The sequence below is a fragment of the Callospermophilus lateralis genome, chromosome 9 (genome assembly GCF_048772815.1).
Source record: "Callospermophilus lateralis isolate mCalLat2 chromosome 9, mCalLat2.hap1, whole genome shotgun sequence".
Classification (NCBI taxonomy): domain Eukaryota; kingdom Metazoa; phylum Chordata; class Mammalia; order Rodentia; family Sciuridae; genus Callospermophilus; species Callospermophilus lateralis.
The window spans coordinates 17987851-18004625 of record NC_135313.1 but is presented as its reverse complement, the minus strand read 5'-3'; the positions used below and the strand labels follow the sequence as shown (position 1 = coordinate 18004625).

At 41.6% G+C, this 16775-nt stretch overlaps 1 protein-coding gene and 1 non-coding gene across 8 annotated transcripts in view; one reads left to right on the top strand and one right to left on the bottom strand.

The window, feature by feature from the left end:
• Nhej1 (non-homologous end joining factor 1) overlaps nt 1–16775 on the bottom strand; it is a 93584-nt gene that overhangs the window by 55287 nt on the left and 21522 nt on the right. The window lies entirely within an intron of this gene.
• Nucleotides 12566–12669, top strand: LOC143407677 (U6 spliceosomal RNA). Its single transcript, XR_013092419.1, has one exon. It is a non-coding gene; the product is annotated as a U6 spliceosomal RNA (small nuclear RNA).

Sequence of the window (16775 nt, the reverse complement as noted above, 5' to 3'; positions counted from 1 at the left end):
TGGATAGACACCTGTCTGGCTTCCTTTCTAAGCCACATGGAGGGCAGGGGTCATCTTTGTATCTCTAGCACTCAACAAGTACTTAAAAATGCTAACTTCCTATCCCCTACTACCTGTGCAAGAACCTAACCCAATAAATGCTGGATAAGGACGATACATAACAGCAGATATCCAGCATGACAGCACTAAGCTGTCAGACCAGTTTAGGATATTGGCAAGAAAACTTTCTCTTGGCCCAGACATTTACTCTTAAGGTTTCCCTCCTCCTCAAGAGACTCCAGGAAATAGGGTTAGTTTTAAAGTTCAAGAAACTCCAATCATCCCTGTTTTCTCCAGGCTGAGGGACTGAAGGAAGACTGCAGATACCTCATGAATATTGATGAGTCCCTGTGGTCACATGAATATTAACAACACCCTGTGGCTTTCGGGAATAGCAGCCCAGCTAGAAGGTCTAATATTAACCTTGGCTGGGCCCAAAAGGTGGGAAGAGCATATGCCCATACATCTCCATGGGGAGTAATGAGTGGACAGCAGAGGCCAGTGTAGGGATCTGCTATTTTTTTGGCCCTTATGCAAACATGGGCACGTGGGCAGTTAAGCAAAGACTAAACATTGTGCCCCATGTCCCTGGCACTGGGGGCTCTCTGTAGGATGCTACCAGGGCAGGAATCCTCAATTCTCAAGCCTTGCAAAAGTTGGGATGTACAAACAAATTCATGTGCAATTCCAAAAAACACCGGTAGGACTCTACTGACCTAGTTCAATTGCTACATCAGAGGAGCAAGAAGTCCAACCAGAATCAAATCATAACACTGAATCAGGAAAAAAAAAAAAAATATATATATATACACACGCATATACATTTTGAAGGTCACATGTTAATAATAGTGAAAGATCTATAAACGGTGTAGTTTCCAGTCCTATACCTTTCATGAGACTAGCAGACACAGGGAGTAATGACAGGTTTAAAAACAAAGATAGCCTACATCATGGGAACAAATTTTTACTCCTCACACTTCAGATAGAGCCCTAATATCCAGAGTATACAAAGAACTCAAAAAATTAAACAATAAGAAAACAAATAACCCAATCAACAAATGGGCCAAAGACCTGAACAGACACTTCTCAGAGGAGGACATACAATCAATCAACAAGTACATGAAAAAATGCTCACCATCTCTAGCAGTCAGAGAAATGCAAATCAAAACCACCCTAAGATACCATCTCACTCCAGTAAGATTGGCAGCCATTATGAAGTCGAACAATAACAAGTGCTGGCAAGGATGTGGGGAAAAGGGTACTCTTCTACATTGCTGGTGGGACTGCAAAATGGTGAGGCCAATATGGAAAGCAGTATGGAGATTCCTGGGAAAGCTGGGAATGGAACCACCATTTGACCCAGCTATTGCCCTTCTCGGACTATTCCCTGAAGACCTCAAAAGAGCGTACTACAGGGATACTGCCACATCGATGTTCATAGCAGCACAATTCACAATAGCTAGACTGTGGAACCAACCCCGATGCCCCTCAATAGATGAATGGATAAAAAAAATGTGGCATTTATACACAATGGAGTACTACGCAGCACTAAGAAATGACAAAATCATGGAATTTGCAGGGAAATGGATGGCACTAGAGCAGATTATGCTAAGTGAAGCTAGCCAATCCCTAAAAAACAAATGCCAAATGTCTTCTTTGATATAATGAGAGCAACCAAGAACAGAGCAGGGAGGAAGAGCAGGAGGAAAAGATTAACATTAAGCAGAGTCATGAAGTGGGAGGGAAAGGGAGAGAAAAGGGAAATTGCTTGGAAATGGAAGGAGACCCTCATTGTTATACAAAATTACATATAAGAGTTTGTGAGGGGAATGGGAAAAAAATAAGGAGAGAAATGAATTATAGTAGATGGGGTAGAGAGAGAAGATGGGAGGGGAGGGGAGGGGGGATAGTAGAGGATAGGAAAGGTAGCAGAATACAACAGTTACTATTATGGTATTATGTAAAAATGTGGATGTGTAACCGATGTGATTCTGAAATCTTTGTAATGTTTTGAATAACCAATAAAAAAATAAAAAATAAATAAAATAAATAAAAACAAAGATGTTCTAGGTTTAAAGCAGTAAGAGATAGAAAGTACCAATTTCTATTTGTACCTATAGCTGCAGGTGTAGTTCCGTGAGAGAGCTCTTGCCTAGCATGTGGGAGGCATGAGGCTTTGGGTTTGATCCTGAGCATCAAAATAGATAGATAGATAGACAGACAGACAGATAGATAGATAGACAGAATGTATAATATATAAATAATATATATACAGATATATCTTTTAACATCTACAGACTTTAAACCCAAGAGACATCAGAAAGAATGATCACTATTATTTAAAAAAACAAAAAAAGTAGTACTGTGAATCAGAATCAACCAAAGAAATCCATATACCACTAGCCTTGAGTATAAGTTTAAAACCTACTTCTGTGCCATATGACAGTGCTGATAAAAGGAAAGGCAGGGTAAGGTTCCCATGCAGTGGTCAGAATTAATGCTAATAACGAGATTACTGCTATACTCACACACCAGGACAAACTACTCTTAAAATTAGAAAAGTGCCTCTTCATTCCTCTAACCCCATCCTACTTCAAGGCCTTGACCTTTTAGGTCGGCCTGAAAAGCTGACCCAGCCCCCTTCATGCACACTCAGGAGGAACAGAGACGCCTGTGGACCTCACCCAAGCTGAGGTGGTAAGAGGCCACACCTAGGAAGAGGGTGGGGGCTACTCACGGGAGCTGTGTTCTGTCACACAATTACCATATTATGTGGCTCTAATAAAAAGAAATACTTGAAGTTTTACTAGTGCCATATAATAAAGTATTTATAGAATCTGAGGGGGTGGGCGTAGAATGGGGGAGGGAAATAGGAAGAATCAGAATTGTTAGCAATAGCCTGGCAACAACTCCTGTATTGACCGTACAGGTAGACTGCAGAGCTTTCAGCCTGGGACAGCCCGCTACTCCTATTAGCCTGGTCCAAGGTGGCTTAAGTTCACTCCTCTACAATAGTATGTCTCTAATTTCTTCCTGGCTAAGCAAGAGTGAGATGAGAAACTTGGAGGAATAGGCAGGAGAAACTAGGAATGCCAGCAAAACAGTGGGCCTGAGCCTCCAAAGGCTGGGGAGCAGAGTAAAGGGGCATCCACTGAATGAGCAGAATGTCTGCTTTCAAAGGTTCCATTCTGGAGTTAAACTTCTAGCTCACACCATCCAGCACAGCTGACCATTTCTAAATCTGCCAGGGTTTTCCATCGTTGCACAGCCCCTTCCACACACCTCTCACACTCTCCACTCACCACCCCACACCTACTCCAACCCACAGCACACGCCCATGGCCCCTCCCCACACACAGTCCCAGCCACAATGCACACACACAACACACTCGCCACAACACATTCCTTCCAAAGAGCATGGGACGCCCGCCTTTCCTGGGCATCATCCCAACAGTAGACATCTGAGATAAAAACATTTTCTGCATCTACAACCCTCTTTAACATTTCAAATTTTTCTAGTACCCAAAAAATCTCCCCAAAGAGAAAGAGAAAAGTGAGGGCTGTGGCATTATTACAGAGGAGACTATAAACAGAACAAATATAGAGCTGCTTTATTACAAGGCAGTGTGGGGTTGGTGGCTGGCTGATTACAGGGACACTCCCCAGAATTCTCTGCAGACCCAGACCTCAATAAAGGCAAGACTGTGACTGTGTTCAACTGAGGGGCAACTGGATCCAGGGAACCCTAGAATCCCTTCAGATTCCAGTCCAGGATGTGATACCTGCCTTAGTTGAAGATAAGGAAGAAAGCAAACACAATCTAAGAATGACCTGCTTGGCAAAGAGCACCAGGCCATCTTCTCAAAGGCAATTAATGTGCCTTGGGTTTCTTAAAATCAAAGGCTTCCAAATTTCATACAGAAGAGGAAAAAAGTCTAGATAAATCAAGAACACATTGATAGATTTAAAACCTGTCTACATTGGGGACAGTGTAGAGAAAGGGGAAAGAATGGATTAGAAGACAGAAAGGGAAGTAACGCAGTTTGAGTGACTAAAGCAACCCTTGTTACGCATAAAATCATAGAAGGAAAGAATGGGAAATCCACAAGTCCTCTCTCTCTTCTGGGCTCTGGGCACACGGCGTCCCTTCCTGGGTGACTCACAGTGGGATCACCTTCACCCCCTGCTTCATGTGGTGAGGCCCTCTTTATAGGGAGACACACCGCGAGCCTTCTCCTCCTCCACGCCTGCGAGCCAGGGCCATTGCGTCACTGACCTCTACACATGCTCACTCCCTCCTCTTTCCAGCAGCCACCACACAAGGGATCTTGTCTTGTGGTCCCCGCAATCCTTTCATCTGGGCTCCAAACCCACTGTCACCTTGGCCCTGAATCACTCCCCAAGAGACACAGGGAAAACAGAACTGGACAAGAGTGTCTGGGTCCCGTATGGGTAGAATTTACTGATCCTTGCTGGTGAGAGAACCAGGGCCATGCTCTCTCTCCTCAGCCCAAAGAAAGGGCACAGGAATAATTTTGAACCTGGCTCTGTGGCCAGCCCTGCCTACAGACTAGGCTTCTAAATTGGGCGATACCCATTCACCATGACTCCCAAGAGCTGAGGGACAAAAAGGACCAAGAGGTAGCCCTACATGTTCTAGCTCCTCTACCTTGCTTGTTGGATGGCTGATGAATTGTGAGAGGTAGAAGAGGGTCAGCAAGAGACTCCCACCCCCCACCCCCGGTTCTATCCTCATCCCTCTTGGCTAGTCTGTTCTCAGGGCAGCCCCAAGGAAAACATCAGGCTGCTGAAAATGTCAGTCCCTCTCAGATCTTTCTCCAGGACGGAGGATTCCCTCCAACTCTGTCTCAGCTCATTTCCATGTTGCGTGGTTCTAACAGTTTTCTTTGACCTTCTATGTGGGGATAATCCACCTTGGTGTTTAGCCATTTTTCTCTAATTTTAGAACCTGCATTTTAATGGCAGATTTAAGATGAGTTACAGGACTGTTTTCTTATTCCCTACATTTTCTTCATTCTCAAACACATTTTATTAGAATAGAGCCTCAAACACAGTGTGGGAGAGTGGGGAAAGCTCTGTACTAGAAAGTCAAAGACGAGGTTCTGGTCCACTACAATTACTTTTGGATTTCGGGATCAGTCAATTTCTTTGAGCCAATCTATCACATCTCCTCAGTCTTAAGTGGCCCTAAGGGGCTTAAAAAAAAAAAAAACCAATAACTATAACTTTGTTCTTTATTTTTTTATCATTGTTGTTGTTGTTGTTAGGTACAAGGGATTGAACCCAGGGGCACTTTATACCACTGAGTCATATCCCCAGCCCTTCTTATATTTTATTTAGAGAGTCTCACTAAGTTACTTAGGGCATAGCTAAGTTGCTGAGGCTGGCTTTGAACTCACGACTCTCCTGCCTCAGCCTCCTGAGCTGCTGGGATTACAGGTATGGCCACCATGCCTGTGTATTTTAGTATTTTTTTCTGGGTAGACGGTCAATATAATTGTATTGCCTTTTGCTCAATGAAGCCTGCCTACCTCGCCAGGTAGCTATACAGTCCAATCAAATCATAAAGGCTAAAGTCCTCTGCAGAACACATAGCAGCACAAAACTATACTAAGTGCTTCCCATGCAGGAGAAAAGTTGAACAACATACAATGTCCCTGCTCTTGGGGAACTTGCCATCTAAGGGGGGGTACAGAAAAGTCAGTAATTATAGTACAGCATTGAGATAGCCTACAACTGAGCTTAGTAACACATGAGAAGGACAACTAACCTGAACTCAGAGTGTGTATGTGGGAGGGGTGGCCAAGTAGAAGCATGGGAAATAAAGTTGGAGATCTGAGTAGAGGTTGGATCATAAAGGGCCTTGATGGTTTGATTAGGGAGTTTACACTTTATCCTAAGGGCAATAGGAAGCCACCCAACAGTTTTAAGCAAGGACATTTGACTAAATTTACTCTGATAAGTAGTTTCCATCTGGTTTCCTTTCCTGATTGCAGATCTCTGGGGTTAGTGGAGCATTAGAAAAGAAGCAGAGGTTCAGGCTGGGCCTAGTTATTTTCTTCCTATTCTTTAACATTTTGGCTTACTTCTCTCTCTCTTTCTGTCCCCTACCCCACGCTCTCTCTCTCTGTCTACCCCCACCCCCCTCTCTCTGTCACAAGCACACACAACAGAAAACCTTTGATTGTATGGCTCATCTTTCCAACCAGTTGTCCTATTGACCTAGGCTTTTAGCCTTTCTTGACTATTTCCCCATTATCACCACCCTCCAAATAGGGCTGTCAAGTAACCCTGCCAATAATCCACATTTCTAATCCAAGGTTCATTTCTTATCTCCCTCTTGAATTCCACAACTCTGCCAGTATTTACTTTTCTCCACCATCCTAGATCTCTCAACCTCTAGAAACAATTTGGTGGCCTCCTAACAGAAGATTAAGATAAAGCTGACCAAACATAATCAATCTGCATAAGAAAGACCCTAGAGGCCTGAAGATGTAGATCAGTGGTAGAGCTGCTTGTTCAGCATGCAAGTGGCCCTGGGTTCAAGCCTTAGCACTGGGGAGAAAATGAAAAAAAGGAAGAACTCATATCTAGATGATAATACAAACAAGAAAGTGAACTATATGAAAGCATCCACTCCTTTTCTTTTTTCCATGCCTCACTAAGTCTTCTAGAGTGTAGTTTAAGTCAATACCCCACAGGAAAATCAGCATAGTCATTAACTTTACCTCTTGACCTCACACCATACCTTCTAATCACACAACCTTGGCACTGGGAAAGAAATCATATTTATTTTATTTTTCTGGAACCGGGGACAGAACCCAGGGATGCTCTATCACTAAGCTTTATTCCCAGTCCCTTTTTTGGTTTCTATTTGTTTGTTTATTTTTGATACCAGTGATTGAACTCAGGGGCACTTGACCACTGAGCCACATCCCCAGCCCTATTTTGTATTTTATTTAGACACAGGGTCTCACTGAGTTTCTTAGCACCTTGCTTTTGCTGAGGCTGGCTTTGAACTCGCCATTCTCTTGCCTCAGTCTTCTGAGCTGCTGAGATTACAGGCATGAGCCACCATGCCCAGCTGTTTTTATTTTTGCCAAGACTGACCTTGAACTTGCAATCCTCTTGCCTCAGCTTCCCAAGTTGCTACAATAACAGGCATATGCCACCACATCATGCTAGGGGAAGAAACTTTAGTCCAACTTTCCACCTCACTATTAGTGCTCTTTAGTATGAGAATCAATGTTTCTTGCTGCCTGAAATCCCCTTAAGAATTCCTTTTTCTATTCATCCCCACTGAAGAGATTTAGGATAAAACCACTAGATATACTAGGGACTAGCTCAACTAGTTAGTTTTAAAGTTCTAGAACAATTCTTTTCAAAGTGTCATCAGAAACCAGGCACTGTGACACATGCCTGTAACACCATCTGCTCAGGAGACTGAGGCAGGAGGATAGTAAGTTCGAAGTTGGTTTGGGCAAAAATAGCAAGGCCCCATCTCAAAAAACAAAAACAAAAAAGCCCACAGGCAAAGTATGCTCAAAGAAGTGGTGCTGGTCCATGAACTCTTTGCAATGAGCCCATGATGATACAATTATAGAAACTGAGTGTAAGCATTTGAAAACTTAGTAATCCCGTATTGTCAGGACACCCAAAGTTCAGAGGACTCACCCCAATGAACAAGGTACAAAACCGTTTTATTGCTAAATGTATACAGTAAATCACCATGGTACATGCTGCACATTGGTTATACGTAGTAAGATCATGTGTCAGATACTTTGAAAAATACTGTTTCGGAAGATTTCCATGTGAAAAGAAACCAGTGGGTCCTGGGGTAGGCTAGCTCTTCTCTTTTCCCACTTCTGGGTTCAATGAAGAGTGAATGTGCTGCCTAAGGATGAGGAACAGGAAGCTGCTCCCGCTACGCCACTGGCTATATGGGGTGAAGAGGAGGGCAGGAGTTAGCCACCAGGTTATCAGGCAGTAACAAACTCAGCATCCAAGCACGCGACTTCCAGCAATGCAAGGAGCTTCCTTTGTTTTGGGAAAACAAGAGCTGCAAGAAGCTTCTCCTTGACACGTTCTTGCCTGGCCTCGGGAGGAGCCCAACCACCCCTGACACACAAACAGGACAGTCTCAGCCAATGACAGACAAACCAGTACCCTGACCACAGCCCCTGTTTGCTTTTCCTTTTCCACCACTTCCTCAGTTGGAGGGCCACTGTGGGGCCATAGGTAGCTGCCAGCCTAGGTCACATTCAAAAACTTCACCCCCAGTGACCTAGTACTATCCATATAACTCTTCTACTGCTCTTAGAGCCTATATTCTCTCCCCAGTATGGACTTTTGGTCTGAGGCCAAGGACTTCTGGATCCTTCTCTGAAGTTGTATGTAAGGTTAAGCCTTAGAGTACCATTCTGACAAAGACCATGGTATACTCTAGCAAACTAAACCCAAGATTAGCATCTATTCCAACACCCAAGAAGGACAATATTTGAGGTTTCACCAGAATATTCTAAACTTACATTTTTCTGTTACCCAAAAAGTCACTTGATTACATTAAATCCTTATCTTCCAAAATCTAGTTATCACCACAACTAAAATATATAAAACAATGAACCTCCTCATGATGCAGAATGTCAAAACAGAACTTCCAAAGAGTTATCTAGGGAGCTTGGGACAAAAGATAAAAAAAAAAAAAAAAAAATACAATGACACCAGAACACTTACTCCTGAGGGTACACAGTAAGAGTCTCAACCTAGACCAATGATTATAGAACATTTTCTCCAAAAGCTCTGAGAAGCAGGGCTAGCACATCAAGAGCCTTGAAGACCAGCAAACCTTCCTCCCTCTCTGATTTATCAAGGAAGCTTACTTTTTACCCTGAGGGCCCAGGAACCCAAGTTTCTATGAAGACTCATTTGTCCAGTAAGGGGCGGGGGCGGGACTCCCCCCCACTCTGGGCCTCCTTCGTGCCAAAGAAGGAGTGAAACAGAATAAGCAAAATAAAATTCATAAAGCGAAGCAGTAATTATGGTGTGGTCAACAAGAGGCTGCTCCTCAGGCCCATCATTATGTGGCTAAATTTAACGCCCTGCGCGGCCAGGGGAGCTGTGCGCCCAGGGCACGGTGTGTCCACACAGACGCCAGCTCCGCCACCTTCACCCGTTTGACAGCCACCAGGGCTGCCAGAAAGCAGGTCACAATTTTTTTTATAGTCTGTTTACCAAGATGCTGTTTTTACTGCCGAGGTTTCTCTCATTTTATCTCTTTTTCCCTTTTCCCCAAACAGACTGGCCTGTATTTTCTGTCCCTTTTTTTTTCTTTCTCCCGCTCTCAGTACTATTTTCAGAACTCTAATTTTATATGGTATGTCCCCCCCCCTTTTTTTTTTTGGTAAATATTTGCCATAACTAAGGCAGGCACATCCAGTTTAAAAGGCTCCATCCCACAAAACATGAGGCCTTTAATGATATGCATCTCATTAGCTTGCCCCATGAAAGGGGGTATAGAAAAAAAAAGCAACTTACAGACTCTCTCACTTTTTATTTCTAGAAAAACCTATATTTATATATAAGGACAAGCTAAAACCCGGCATTCTGAGCCCCAATACAAGGCTAGTACAATGGTCATTTGATTGAAGCTTCTAGGCCCTAGAAGTAGTTCAGGAAAGATGGGCTCTCCGTCTGTTTGTCATTGCTGGTCCATACAGGTGATTCTGAACAGGTCAGTGCAGGAAGATCCTCAGACTCTGAGGTACTAGGGCTTTCTAGATGAGGCAAACAAACTCTGGGGAATCCTCTATTCTAAATTTCCCAAAATGGCATGGAGAGTTCTCTCTTTCTCTGGCCAATGAAATTAAAGAAAGCAAACTGTGAGTTAAGAGAGTGCTCAGAGATCACCTCCAAGTTGGAACTTCTACACCTCCTACATACAACCCAAAGGGCTTCTCTAGGCAGGCAAAGCCCCAACACTGAAGGCAGGATTTCCTACTATATGTGTTAAGTTCGATGAAAGGAGGTCTGGAGTCAAATCTGCTTAGTGCACTGAAGAAAGGGCACAGCATCCAGTAAGCAAACTCCAAATACTTGCTGTGATGCTTTTAAGCCCATATTAATACTCTCAGATGGTGTTAGGGGAGCTCTAGCACATAGTACCTTCAATAAGAAAAGGGAGAGGGGCTGTGGTTGTGGCTCAGTGGTAGAGCGCTCACCTAGCATGTACAAGGCCTTGGGTTCAATTCTCAGCACCACATAAAAATAAAATAAAGATATTGTGTCCAACTACAACTAAAAAATATCTTAAAAAAAAAATAAAGAAAGAAATACAGGGAGAGCCATGCATGGCAGCACACACCTGTAGTCCCAATTACTCAGGAGGATGGGGCAGGGGGATTTTTTGAGCCCAGGATTTCAAAGGCCAGACCAGGGAACAGAGTAAGACCCCATCTCTTTGAAGGAAAATACATTTGGGAGAAGGGAAAGAGACACGAGTTGAAAGACTCTGGCTGTTCAGGCAGCTTCTCTTGAGGAGTCTATGCTCTATAGGGGTCACCTAAGGCCTAGTGTGTCTAACTTGGTTTTCATTAGTTTATTTAAAGATGATCAGACTCTAGAGAAGTGAGTGATACCTACTAAAAACCATGAGAGGCAGGGTGCCTAAAATCTCAGCAACTCTGGAGGGCTGAGGCAGCAGGATCATAAATTCAAAAATAAATAAAAGGGCTGGGGATGTAGCTCAGTAGTAGAGCATCTCTGGATTCAATTCCCTTACAATGTGGGGGGTTATGCCTTTCCAGTGACTGAAATATCTTTTTTTTTTTTTTTCAGTAATAAGGATGGAACCCAGGGCCTTGTAAATGCTAGGCAAACACTCTACCATTGACCCACACCCCCAGCCCTTTTTAGTTTATTTTGAGACAGGGTCTCACTAAGTCACCCAGGCTGGCCTCAAACTTGTAAGCCTCCTGTCTCAGTTTACCCAACAGCTGGGATTACAGGTGTGTGCCACCACATCCAGCCTGAAATATCTTTAGCTGCTTTTTCCAGGGAAGTTAAATAAACACATTAGCACTATTTGTTAAACACAGAAAAAGGGTGAAAGAAAAAAAAGACAAATGTTTGTATGGAGAGTTTGTGTACACTGTACAAGGTGGACAAGTATCTTGTTTTCCTACATCATTACTTTGGGATATTCTAGACACATTAAAAATTTGTTATTGTTCCTCTGTTAATGTATTCCTCAGAAATCATTAATTAATACACAATAATTTTCTTAAATTGCTTATAAGTGCAGAGAGGTACACAAGTCCAAGAAAGGGATGTGGATTAGGAGAGGAGGCAGTACTTGGGGCAGGTTCTCTAGCCTTGGATCACTTCCTCTTTTAATTATGTTAGGCCTTAACACTGCATACACCTTGGTCTCAGACCTGCCTACCTCCCACATAAAGTTCAAGCATAGCCATGTAACATTCGACAAGGCAGTAGGCCATGACAGAAAAATGCTGGATCCAAAGTTCAGAGCCCTGGGCCCTACTGCTAACTTCTAAAAACTGTTTGTCTACACTACAGTTCTCTTACCTTTGTAGACCTTCATTCCCTCATAAGTAAAACAAATTGGCTTGATAAATCTTAAAACTAAAAAAGTCTCATACAGCTCATAAAATTCTATGACTGTAAAGTTCTGTATGAGATATTTTAGATGTCACAATTTTCCTCATTGAGGTATCTGCCTAGACCCTTGAGATTTGTAACACACACACACACACACAATGTGCCACTCAATGAGTTACTTCTGTACATAGCTAATTCCATCAATCTTAGATTTATTGTCACTTATTTCAGCATGAATGGTTAGCCTATATTGGAGGAATACTCTGCTTGAGGTTGACATTTCCTTATGACCTCACTAAATTCAGCAATTTCACTTTGCTCTGCCCCCAAAATCCTGCAGCTTCCACCAGCTGCTCCTTTTTCAAACCAAGCTATATTATCATGCTACCATCTCAAGGTATCATCACTTTCCTAGTTTTACCCACATCATTCTGAAGGGATTCTTCACAATAAAATAGTCTAAGAGGACAATGTACAGCAAGCATCAGAATTGCTCAAGCTTTATTTTTTAGATCAGATTTAATTTTTATTAGAATTGTTCAAGCTTTAAGCATAAGACTAACAGAAGCCAAAGAGCTTTTGAAGGATTCCCTCAAACCACTATACCTATGGAGAGTCCCAAGGCGTAACTGTATAAAATACCTAGTTGTGACTTTTCCATTGACAGCCATTCACCACACAAAATCCTCCAAACTCTTAGCTCAAGACTCACCTCTTCCAGCAATACTTTATCCTAAGTATCCTGGTATGAATCCCAGATCCCATCCAATGAGTCTGTTTCTTCTTCCTCTCCGGGGACAGATAGACAGACAGACAGACACACACACACACACACACACACACACACACACACAAACACACACACACAGTATTTAGGATATTCTTCTTGTGCTTGCGTTGGCAGACATATACTAAAATTGGAATGATACAGAGAAGAGTAGGATGGCTCCTGCACAAGGATGGCACATAAATTCATGAAGTGTTCCATATTAAAAAAAAAAATATTCTTTAGATATCAGGGATTGAACCCAGGGGTACTTAACCACTGAGCTACATCCCCAGCCCTTTTTATGCTTTATTTTGAGACAGGGTCACGCTAAGTTGCTTAGGGCCTTGCTAAATTGCTGAGGCTGGCTTTGAACCTGCGATCCTTCTGCCTTAGCCTCCCCCATTGTGGGATTACGGGGAGTGCCACCATGCCCGGCAAGAATATTCTTATAGATATTTAAATTCTAGTGGTCTAATCTCCCTCAAAAGTCCATCTTTTAAGGGCAAAAAAAAATGTTTTAACTTTTCAATGGTGTCTAATAAGTTCTGTCCACATAGAGTTTAAACTTCTAAATAGAAACTATTTTTTATAATATTTTCAATGGTGTCTAATAAGTACTGTCCACAAAGAGTTTAAACTTCTAAATAGAAAAGCAAATAGTTCTTCCACACAGAATTAAAAATACTCTTTCTGGACCTTCTGGCAATTTCTCCCTTGAAAATTCCCTAAAAGGAGATGAGGATGCCCATGAATCCTGTAGTTTCATTCCCTAAACCCTGGACAGCTAAGCTGCCATCCTAAAGGACTCAGTCTCTATAGAACATTCTTTTCAATGTGGCGCACTAGTCAAAATAAACATCATCCATGAGTGAAGAATATGAGAGAGACTACTTTAGGTCTTGAGGTATACAGGTAAACTTGTAAAGCCAACAGACCATGTGACACTTAAAGGTACGTTGATACTTTCATTTTCTTTTTCCATTTCTATAATTAGAGACAATATGCACCAATGTGAGAGAATCCCTGAATGCCAGGCAAAATAAAATGTGAAGTTATTTTTAAGTTTAAGTTACTATCACTGATTGTGTACTTCTATCTACAAGGCACTGCAGTGGTTCAGAAAAGAAAACCACCAGTGGTGCAAACCTGTGATCCCAGTTATTCAGGATGTTGAAGCAGCAGGATTGCAAGTTCAAGGACAGCCTGGGCAACTTAATAAGACTATATCTTAAAATAAAATTTTTAAAGGAGGGTGGACTGGGGATGCAGTAGCTCAGTGATAGAGTCTCCCTCGGTTCAATTCCCAGTCCATGAAAAAAAAAGAAAAAAAAAGCAAGAAAAAGGAAACAAACAAGCAAATCCATCCTTCCCTGAGAACTATAAAAACTAATGGAAAATAAGTCTAGAAATTCTTACAAGGCAAAAGTGACATAGGAAAGATACAAAGCATTGTAGGAGTTCAGAAAAAGAAAGATATATAGCTTGTGTTTTTACTCCTGTTCATTTTATGATTTCTGTCATAACAGAAAAATCATGTATCATTTGTGCTCCCTCCCAATTTTTTTTTTGGGGGGGGGGGCGCTGGGGATAAAACTCATGAACCTCTTGTGCATGTCTCTCTTTAAGTAAGGAAAATTGAATGCCCTTGGAAAGGACTTTAAAATCACTGGATAAAAATGTTACAATTCCTGGGCGGGGGGATGAGGGTGCCGGGAAAGGCTGGAAGTATGCAGAAATTCAGTTATCCATCTTCAAACTATTGCCCATCCTTTCAAACCATCCATAAATCCCAGAGGAAGAATGAAATTCTTTCCCTTAGCTCAGCCCTATAGATCCTTGCTCTCCTACTGGCCCTTTTCCCACCTTCTCACCCACTGGCTACTCTTTGGCCTTCAAATCCATATGTGCCTTCACATTTTATTTTGCCTAAGCCACTGGCTTTCCAGCTGTCTCTCATTTCCTTTATGTTGTGCAACTTCTCTGATGAGAGTTCTCCACTCATTGTCTCCATGGCCTTATCCATTGTCCTTCTTTAACTGCCTGCAATCACAGAGACTGCTCAAGATCACTAATTGCCTGGTGATCTTTCCTATCAACTGCCCATTCTCTTTGATCTTGCTTGTGCACGTGGCACTTCAGATCACCATCCCTGATGATGTGAAGTGCACAGGATTTGAATCAAGACAAGTATGAATAAATCAGCTGACTGGCCCTAAGCCAATTATTTCATCCCTGAGTCTCTGCTTGTTTATCTTTAAATTCTTTTTTTTTTTTTTTTTTGGGTTGGGGGGAGCCGTGTACCAGGGATTGAACTCAGGCACTAACCCACATCCTCAGCCCTATTTTGTATTTTATTTAGGGTTTCACTGAGTTGCTTAGCACCTCGCTTTTGCTGAGGCTGGTTTTGAACTTGTGATCTTCCTGCCTCAGCTTCCCAAACTGCTGGGATTACAGGCATGCACCACTGCACCCAGCTTGTTTATCTTTAAAATGAAGATAATCTTACCTGCTCCTAGGGTTATTGTAAGGATTAAAAAGTATAACTTATATACAACACCTAACGTGGTGACTAGCACACACAGTATGAACTTAATGTTGGTTAGTTTCCCTTTCTTGGCTAATCACTACACACTCCTGATTGTTCTCACATTTCCCTCACTGACTCCTACTTATTATTTCTTCCAATCAGAATGGTTCCCCAAATCTCAACTTCTGGGTCTTTGTTTTGTTTTGTTTTTTTCCTTTTCTTTCTCCATGCTCTTCCCAGAAAAACATGTATCTATTCTCATGGCTTCAGATATTGCTCTTTGGCCAGAAGATTCCCAAATCTGTTTCTATAGGGCCTTTTTTCTTTTCTTTTTTTTTAAATATTTACTTTTTAGTTTTAGGTGGACACAATATCTTTATTTTATTTTTATGTGATGCTGAGAATCGAACCCAGCGCCCGGTGCATGCCAGGAGAGCACACTACCGCTTGAGCCACATCCCCAGCCCTCTATAGGGCCTTTTTTCAACTTAAGCTTCAACCTTATTTTTTTCTACTCTTTCCTGAGCATTCTCAATTGTATGTCCTAAAAACAATTTAAATTCAGCATAAATACGAAAAGTTCTTTTTTATTATTTTTATTTTAAAAATTTTTTTTTTTAGTTATAGTTGGGCACAATACCTTTACTTTATTTATTTATTTTTATGTGGTGCTAAGGATCGAACCCAGCTCTTCGCACGCGCTAGGTGAGTGCTCTATTGCTAAGCCACAACCCCAGTCCCTGAAAAGTTCTTAATCTTTTGTTTTTTAATTATCTTTATAAAAAAGTCATTGGTTTTTTTTTTTTTTCCCCCTAGTTATAGGCTAAGGCATTGTTAAATTGTCACACTGTAATGAATGGACTTTTAGGAAACTCTTCATTAGGGTAAAATGGAGAGAGACTCGACTATGTGAATCTTTAAAAAAAAAATGCTCTGGGGATGGCTGGGGTTGTGGCTCAGTGGTAGAGCGCTGGTCTTGCATGTGTGAGGCACTGAGTTCGATCCTCAGCACCACGTAAAAATAAAGGTATTGTGTCCATCTATAATTAAAAAATAAATTTAAAAAAAAGGTTGACTTTGTTAAAAAAAATGCTCTGGGGGTACATGAAGAAGCTTATAGGTTAGGCCTATAAACAAACCTTATAGATCAACAAGGCCATCTGATGAGAGTTTCTACAGATATTTGTCAAAAATAAGACATCAATCTTGATGGCCTGAACAGATATCTCAGACAGGAGATTAAAATTAAATGAGAGACTAACAGTGTATTTGGTGGAGGTTAACAGAAAAAAAAAAAAAAAAAGTTTTAATTTTAGGAGAGTTGGTAACTTCCTCTGAATGCAGTAAGACACACAATCCCCCCATGAGTGTCTATTAAATTGTGCTAGCCTATCTGGATCAGACACAGAAGTGCTTGAGATTTCACTTCCTACAACTCCCTATTGTTTTATATCTGACCCAATATACATATTGTCATATATCCCTGGCTGCTGAAGCTATCTCAGTTTTAAATATCTAGTTTTGAGTGTCTTAGGATAAAAAGTTTGGCATATGAGATTGCCCTTCACTATTGGGATTCTTAAAATTAGAAACTTATCCTTTGGAAGTGAGTAATTTTGTCCCATTTTTATTTTTTATATTGATTTCCTTTTTATTTCCCCTCAAAATTGTAATGTATTTTCTGTTAAAAGTATAGGCCCTGGGCTAAGGTTGTGGCTCAGTGTTGGAGCGCTTGCCTAGCAATGCAGGGCCCTGGGTTTGATCCTCATCACCACATAAAAATAAATAAACAAAATAAAGGTAT